General features: G+C 39.2%; 1 non-coding gene across 1 annotated transcript; it reads right to left on the reverse strand.

Moving 5' to 3' along the window:
- Positions 1 to 1,089: 1,089 nt before the first annotated feature.
- LOC120361192 (U7 small nuclear RNA) lies at positions 1,090 to 1,152 on the reverse strand. The gene has a single exon (XR_005577536.1). It is a non-coding gene; the product is annotated as a U7 small nuclear RNA (small nuclear RNA).
- Between the last annotated feature and the right edge of the window lie 8,165 nt (positions 1,153 to 9,317).

Here is a 9,317-nt window from a genome sequence, read left to right on the forward strand (position 1 = left end):
AAAATGTATACCTTTGAGACGGAGTCTTGCTCTGTTGCCAGGCTGGAGTGCAGTGGAGCGATCTCTGCTTACTACAACCTCCACTCCCTGGGTTCAAGCAATTCTCCTGCCTCAGCCTCCCAAGTAGCTGGGATTACAGGCACACACTACTATGCCCAGTGAATTTTTGTATTTTTAGTAGAGACGGAGTTTCACTATGTTGGCCAGGATGGTCTCAATCTCTTGACCTCATGACCTGCCCACCTTGGCCTCCCAGACTGCTGGGATTACAAGCTTGAGCCACTGCACCCAGCCTTTTTAAAGATATTTTAATCCGTGCTTAGTTGAATTTACTGATTTGAAACTCATGAATACGGAGGACCAACTGTATAGCTTTTTCAAATTACAGAACCATTCACTTCTTGGGGTCCTCCCTGCAGCCACACACATACCTAGAAGAGGCTTTGACCTAAGGGTTTTGCTGCACCTTAGGCATATCACATTTTAAAGCAGAACCCAGTGATTTGGCTTTTTGTACTTAAAAAGCGAAGCAGAATTAAAGTAGCTTTACAAATTTTTAAAGCAATTCCCAAGATCTAGAGGATGAAATGCTGCAGAGGGCTGGGGAGTGTGTGTGTGTTTGCATGTGGTGCATGGGGATGGTGTAGGGGAATGTGTTGCTGTTTGTAACATGAGTTTAGATGAATGAGCCTGAGAAATTGAATTGGTTACAAAGTAATCCTTAGGGAAAGCCTGTTAGGTGGCTGGAGTTCTAAGTATAAATGAAAGAGGTCAGACCTCATTATGATGAAAATGCAGTTTCAGCTTCATAATTTCAGCTAGTGGTTTAGATCTGGCTATTAAAAATCCTGCAAAGATTTAAAAGGCAATTTGTTTCATTTAATAGATTGTCTAGACCTTAGGTGACCAGCAGGGTGGCTTAGGGTCACTGAAAATGTGTTGTACATATAAAATTCTCGCTTGATTTTGACTAATGAGTAATGAAAAATAAGAAAGCCAAATATTAAAAAATACATTTTCTACATATTGGGTTAAATAATATGCTTTTATAATTAATTTTAACTGTTTATTTTTATTTTGATTTTCCTGTGGGGTTTTTCCAGTGAAAACTAAAAAGCCTGTTAGAGAAATTCTAAAAGAGTTGTAATGCTTCTTTTTAGTTTTCAAATGGAGCTACTACATTTAAAAAAGTGGCTTGGTTTTGTGGCTCACATTACATTTCTATTAGACAGCACTGGTCTAGAATCTGTTCAATTTTTGATACAAATTAGATCTTTAAAATTTTCAGATTTATTTTCATCCCCAAGGTTGATGACATTCTGCATACTTCCTAACTGCAGCCTCCGAAGTGAGTCAATCGCAGCAGGTTAGGTGACCCCAGCCTGTCGCCTGCACTCTTGTCTCCAACTCTCTACAAGTTGTCTCTCCTGCACATACCTCAGGTGAAAAGAAAATCGTTTTTCTTCTTTGAGGAAAAAATCGCAGCACTCTTCCCTTCAACCAAGTTGATGTTCCAAACTATTTTTTATAGTTTTTCATTTTATTTTTTGAGATGGAGTTTTGCTTTTGTCATCCAGGCTGGAGTGCAATGGCACAATCTCTGCCTCCCAGGTTCAAGTGATTCTCCTGCCTCAGTCTCCCAAGTAGCTGGGATTACAGGCATGTGCCAGGTTCAAGTGATTCTCCTGCCTCAGTCTCCCAAGTAGCTGGGATTATAGGCATGTGCCACTGCGCCAGGCTAATTTTGTATTTTGAGCCAGGCTGGTCTCAAACTCTTGACCTCAGGTGATCCACCTGCCTCCAAAAGTGCTGGGATTACAGGCGTGAGCCACCACACCTGGCCCAAACTATTTTTTTAAACTAAACTTTAGGATAAAGTAAGTAGTAAATTGTCAAATTTAGCAGAACTTTTTATTGTAATACTCATGAGTCTATCAACCATGCTCAAGGGTTTTTCTGAGTGCTCTGGCCAGAGAAGAAAATGGAGATGACTTCAGCAAATGCTGAATGGCAACTCGACTTTATTCTTAACGAGGCAGATAATTTGTAGTGTGATGAAATGCACCAAAAATGCTGTGCTCAGTGGACTCAGGAGAGACTTAATAGATAGAAAATTTATTTTGCTTCTGAAGCTAAAGGGTAGGGAGAAAGAAGACAGAGGAGAGATAAAGGGAAAAACAGGAGGTATCAAAAGACTATATTCAGTATAATTTTATTAATTATGTATGTTAAGAATATACTGTATCCATTAACTTTTCATTTTCTGAGCAAAAGGTTTTTTATTTTGGTATTTGGTTAATAAATGAACAATAATGATATTCTTTAATATTCAGAATATCTTAGAATTCATTTGGTATTGTCGAGCAAAAATGTATGAAAGGATATATAACTAATTTTTCTTTTCAATTATATTTCATGAAGTTCAAGTGTGAAGGTATAATTTGTGCTCATCAATTAATATAGCCTGTCATGTCTAAAAATGTTGGCGTTATGCTTCTCTATAGTCCTATTGTTTAACATGAAAATCTTCTTGGGGGACTTTTTAAGAAGTTCAATGTTTCTAAGAAGCTCTTATTTTGTTAATTTTTTTCCAAACTGATTTAGAAACTTTCTGAATGCATCTTAAATTTTTTTGAACAAGGACATTTTCTCTTTGTGTGCTATAAAGTACTCCAATACTCCTTTAAAATAAAAGTGTCAGGTTACAGAACTAACATCTTTGTGGAAACTGCTTTTCTTGTGTAGTTACCTTATTGCGCCTATTGTGTCTGGGAGAAGTCACTGATTTTTCTGGATGCTCTCCAAATGTCTTCACCAGTGTTTAGCATTATAATAGGAGCCGAGTCTTTTTTTTTTTCCATTATAATTTCAGCTCTTGAATGAACTCCAGAATAAATGTAGTACACAGTTTGTCTTTGCAATGCAAAACCTCAAGTCATGCGCCTGCTTACCCCTCCTGGGTATTAATATTAGGAATTAGAATAAGTCAATGAAATATGAGAACATATTTCATGATCTCACTCATGGCCTGCTTGAGAGGGCCTGAAATGACGACTGAGTAAAAAAATAACGTTAATCTTATTTGAATTCTCCTCAATTGTGATAATGGTATTTTTTACTAGGTAAATCAACTGCTTTCTTGAGAATAAACACCTAACTGAAATCCTGCTTATTTCAATCTATTTAATGAGTCTTTAACATTGAATCAGCATTAGAGTTGTGGCTGTTATTATAATTTAACCTCAGTTTTAATATCATATTCAGATCTAACTATTTAATAACTGAACTTGTAATAGCTGTACATGCTGAGGGCTGCTTTCTGCTAATACCTTTGATTTTCTGTCTAGGGACTTTCTTTCTGGCCACTGGGGCATGAATGCCCTGCTGATACAAAGGCTAAGCCAGGCATGTGGGAGAATTGTTCAGAAACAGCTCACAAGCAGTATCAAGGGGGAAGCTAGTAATGACTATTGCAGTTTTCTCACCCCTTCTTCTAATTAACTTTGAGGCATATTCCACCTCAGTACTTTCTAAACTTTATCATTTGGGGATCTTGTTAAAAATTCACATCCTGATTCAGTGGATTTGTGGTAGAGCTTCAGATGATGATGATGATGATGATGATGATGATGATGATGATGATGATGATGATGATCCACTTTGAGCAGCAAGCTCTACACTGTCTCTCAGAATTCCCCAGTAGAATTAAGCTCCATTTGCCCTTTGGAGACAGAGTTTCACTCTTGTTGCCCAGGCTGTAGTGCAGTGGTGCTATCTCGGCTCACTACAACCTCCACCTCCCAGGTTCAAGCGATTCTCCTGCCTCAGCCTCCCAAGTAGCTGGGATTACAGGTGCTCACCAATTTTTTTGCCAGCTAATTTTTTGTATTTTTCGTAGAGATGATGTTTCACCACGTTGGGCAGGCTGGTCTCAAACTCCTGACCTCAGGTGATCCACCAGCCTTGGGTTCCCAAAGTGCTGGGATTACAGGCATGAGCCACTGTGCTCAGCCTAACTTTCTTCATTATTCACCTTTGGTTGGTTTTCTTCCCTGCCTATTTCTCACTTCTCTATTCCCCTACCAGTGTTTCCCACTTGCATGAATTCTTATTTCAGGGTGCTTCTGGGGAAACCCAAGCCAAGAATATGCATCTATCTATTTATCTATCTGCTCACCTGACCATCCATGTATTCATCTACATCTATCTATCCATCCATCTATTCACCTATGTATCTAGCTATGTAATGCATTCATCTACCTTCTATCTAATCTACTTGTCTTCTATTATCTATCTCTATCTAATACATTCATCTATCCATCTATCTATTCATATACCTAATCTATTCATCTGTATATCTACTATTTATCTATCTAATCTATTCATCTATCCACCTACCTACCTACCTACCTATCTACCTATCTATCTGGAACATAGCAACACAGCACAGCCTCTTTAAAAAAATCCAGCAAATAGAAGAGCTGAAAGAGAAAGAATGAAGATATATCGGAGGGGGTGGAAAGGAAAAGTTGATGGCTACCAGCTAAAGGGACTGTTCCTTTCTCCTTTTGTCATTTTCAATGAGATATGATATCATGGAGCTCTGGTTAAGGAGGAGACAAGGCAGTTAGTTACCGCTACATAAATGGGACAGCTCCAGAAGTCCATGGAGGGATCACCTTTCTACTAGGAAAGATGGGCAAGGACTTTATGCCTCATTCTATTATTCAGGGCACACTGCTGAGAGGATTGGCCAGTGAGGCAATAGAGAAAAGGCAGGCCAAATGTTAATCTTGGAAAGAACTGAAATCAGCATAAGCAGAGGGACACGGGGTGAAGCGGTAGCAGAGAGTGGATGCCACACTGTCTGGGCTTGCGGGTCAGCCCTGTTAAGGAGAGGAAAATTAGTAAACGGGTTTGCAGATGGTTACTCAGGATTTCTTCATGACTTTGTGCAGCTATACAACGGATGCTCCTTATCTTGTGGGAGTATGATTGAGAGCCCTGGACTTCCTCAGCTCATATCCCAAGTCTGCCACCTCCTGGTTGTGCTACATTAGCATGTATATTCAACCTCTTTAAGCATCAGTCTTCCCATCTATGTAGTGGGGACAGTAATTCCTATCTCATGGGATTGTCATAAAAATTACATGAGATGTTTTGTACAAAGTGCTGCCTTTATTACAACTGGAGGATAAGAGAGCAGCCCTGATATTGTAAATATTCTGAAGAATGATGAGGAAATGATGGTGGAGCTTTTACTTGATTCCAGCATCATGAACATACACACACACATACACACACAAACACATACATGTTTAACAGCATATAGGTAGACAGCCACAGGAGTGGTAATACCCTGATTATGTAAATCAACCCCAGCTCTAACATCTAAAAAATCCTCCTACTGCTCTTAGTGATGCATGAAATCACCCCCGTGAAATCTTTCTTTGAATAAAGCAAACATCTGTTCTTGGTGGAATGCAAAAGAGAAACTTTATTTGAAGTTCCTGCTTCCCTTTCTCATTAAAAGTATTTTGAGCACTACTAAAATAGTTCTTGCCAAGAGCACTTTTCACACTCTTCAGTTTCTTAGGTTCTCTGGCCTGAGAACCAGCATTCATCACCCTTAGTCTCAACATGGCTGGGAGTCTGGGGTCTTGGCAAGGGATAGAGTCACTTTGTTTTTGCCATCAAGACCCTCTGATCACCTCAGATGGTCTCACCTGCTATTGCTTCTTTCCAATCCTGACAGGCTGATATTCTGGAAGCAAGATCTTGGAAGGCCAAGGACGGGTCATTTCTTAGGACTGTGCAAAAGAGAATCAGTCTTTATAGTAAGCCATTTGATTCCAGTAGTTCTTTCATCTCGGTCTTTTGAAAGCAACTTCCCCTCTTTAACCAGCACCTGCCCCGGCCTCTTCATGAGCCGAAGAAGGTGAGTGCTGATGGAAATCCCAGATGTGGCCAAAACTCCCCAGAAGTAGACAAGTCAGAGGTCTTTTGTGCCCTTTCCTGTAACAGGTGGCACTTGGTCTTCAGAGAGGTCTCCACTGTTCAAGAGGATTTGAGTCATAAGACATTTGGGATTAAAAAAAACACCTATCATTTTGCATTTTGATTTTTGTAGAGTCAACCACAACATATTTGAAAATTGTGTTCTTGAAATAAGCCTGTAATAGTAGATACCATAGGTATCAGAGATAAAGTGTCTACTCTTTTAGTGGTGTAAGTTGAACAAAATGGTTGTTTCAAATTACATTTTCTTGTACTATACAATGAATGTGCTATGCACACACACTCACACACACACACGTGTGTGAGTGGAAGTGTGTAGGTAGTCAGAGAAGGAAGAATAAAAAATTCATGCTAATGTCTAAATAAATTAATTAACTAGTAAAATAAATAGATTCCTATTTACACTATACTATAAATTTTAAGGATAACCAGTTGTTAATTTATACACTGAACTTGAAAGAGACTCATTTGAATTGAAACATGAAATGTTTGTCAAATGTTTGTCCTCTCTTCTTACCCCTCCCACCTGGGAAACATGAAAGATCTGCAACTCACACATACTAGCATAATTTAAACACACTTGAAAAGAATTGGAAGGCAGCAATTCTAACCTAAAGGGTTCATACTGAAACCACTCATCATAGACATCTAAAAAGGTCTCTATGAATGAGAAAGCGCAACCATTTTCTGCTTGAGGAAACTGCCTAAGTTCCAAACTGTAGACTTGACATTCACATGTCATGAAAAAACATGGATTCAAATACGGAGACCCCAGGCTGTTTCCTAGAGCTCCAAGGATGTAATCAGAAACAAAAACGTTCCATTTGACAACCATGAGATTTAACATGGCTGACCTATATGGAAGGTTTTAATACTGCCACTTATTCTCCCATATGTAAAGGGGTTCAGCAGGGTGAGCATCCCAGGGGTGCACACACGCATTTTCTCCACTCATCCTCCTTAATTCAAAGGTCCAACTGTGGCTCCCCTAGGAAAAAATCAAAGGCCAAAGGTGGGTGGCCCAGACTCTTTCTTCGTATGGGGGAACGCAGGCAACAGCTGCAGCATATCACTGAGCTTGGTTACTGACAGGGAAAAGCATTGATCATTTCACCAGGTCTCACAGATCACTAACAACAGAATTCCTTCCCACTAATTGGTGGCCACCGCGACAGCTATAGTTGGTTTGACTGAAATCAGTATTTAAACAATGTTTTTAAATTGTAGTGAAATACATGAAACATAAAATGTACCGCCTTAACCATTTTTGGTGGTATAGTTCAGTCCTGTGAAGTATGTTTGCAATGTCGTACAACCAATTCCAGAACTCTTTCATCTTGCAAAACGGAAACTCAATGCCCGTTCAGCAATTCCCATTTCCCGCTCTCCGCAGCTCCCGGCAACTGCCATTCAGCTTTCTGTCTCTACAGATTTGACCAGTCTGGATACCTCATGTGAGTGGAATTACACGTATTTGTTCTTTTGTGACTGACTTATTTCACTAAGCATTTTGCCCTCAAGGTGCATCCATGTTGTAGCATGCATCAGAATTTCCATTATTTTTAAGGCTGAATAATACTCCACACTGTATAAATCAGTGTATTTAATTCTAACACTAAAAGGCTCATATTCCATTGCATGACTAACCCACACTATGATCCTCAATAAGTCATGTGTTTTGTAGAGCGCATGCAGTTGTTATAATCCAGGGATCCCTTTGGACCCATGATACTCATTAATATAGATGAGTGGTTAGAGAATCTGTGGGTAGGGAGCAGAAATAAAGCTAACTGGTAAAAAAAGAGTTGATGTAAATTTAAATCTTGCCCTCCTTTGCACTAAATTTTCATTGTCCAGACTATTTCTGCCAAGATACACTGAATGAGTATTACCCAAAAGTTCTACCCTTATTGATAGAACAGTCATGGCTAACATTTGCATGTGTTTTTAAATTTTCTAGACAGCATTTTTAAGCTGCAGACACTATCATCATCATAACAGCTTTACAAATGGTAAAAAGAGTCCAGGTAGTTAAGTCCCTTGCCTAATGAGTGCAGTTAGTCAGGGCTGGTGTTTGAATATGGGTAATTTGACTCCAGAGTTCACACACATGACCACAACACTGTGGACATATATGGATAAGTGTACATGGGAGAGTGTGTATGTTTGGTTTTTTTTTTGACAATCAGCAATGAAAGAAGATGTATTAGAACTCTAAATCATATTGTTAAAAAATGGTGCAACAACATAAAATAGAAAGTCCTCTGGTTTTTAAATTGCACACAACAAATTGGAATCCCCACTCTGCCACTGGCTGTTGGATAACACTGACCAAGTTTTATCCTCTTGGCTTCAGTTTCCTTATGTGAAAATGAGAATAATAATAATACTGACTTAATGCAGTTGTGGAAAATTAAGAAAATAGCATTGTGAAATGCTTAGCCTATAGCAGGTACTCAATAAATGTTAGTTCTCTTCACTCTTCTGGGGCAAAAGAAGAATGTGGTCTCAAAAACCAGAAATATATTTTCATAAAGGCATATATTGCATAAACACTTTTTTATTTTTTATTTTGAGACGGAGTCTTGCTCTGAAACCAGGCTAGAGTGCAGTGGCATGATCTTGGCTCACTGAAACCTCTGACTCCCGGGTTCAAATGATTCTCCTGCCTCAGCCTCCCGAGTAGCTGGGATTACAGGCATACACCACCACACCCAGCTAATTTTTGTATATTTAGTAGAGGCAGGTTTCACCATGTTGGCCAGGATGGTCTCAATCTACTGACCTCGTGATCTGCCCATTTCGGCCTCCCAAAGTGCTGGGCTTGTAGGCATGAGCCACCACACCTGGCCTGCCTAAACACTTTTTAAATAATTGCCATTAAATATGAACACTTACAACTTAATTTTTCTCATGTACAAGGAACTTAACCTTTCAACTGCCTTCTCTCTCTTTTGCATTCTGCCAAAATCTATTCACAAATACAAGAGACATGTGATGTTGGAAACCTAAAGATAGGTCCTAATAAAATCAACCTGGTGTTTTCTTCAAGTGGAGAAAGAGCTTTAAATGACAGGATAGGAACTCTGCTAATGGGCTAAACCTACATCCCCCTTCCCTTTGTCTCAGAATTCCATACTTTTGAATATTTGCCATGAGTCAGCAAGGGAAGGGCTGTCTCCCAGGCTTCACCCAAGGTCATCGTTATGTTTTAGCAGCCACATAATGAACGATTTGCCTCTTCTTTTTATTTTTAAAAAATGATGTAACAATGAGATCAGTAGAAAATGCTACAAGTA

Source organism: Saimiri boliviensis, chromosome 4, assembly GCF_048565385.1.
Source record: "Saimiri boliviensis isolate mSaiBol1 chromosome 4, mSaiBol1.pri, whole genome shotgun sequence".
In the NCBI taxonomy this organism is placed as follows: domain Eukaryota; kingdom Metazoa; phylum Chordata; class Mammalia; order Primates; family Cebidae; genus Saimiri; species Saimiri boliviensis.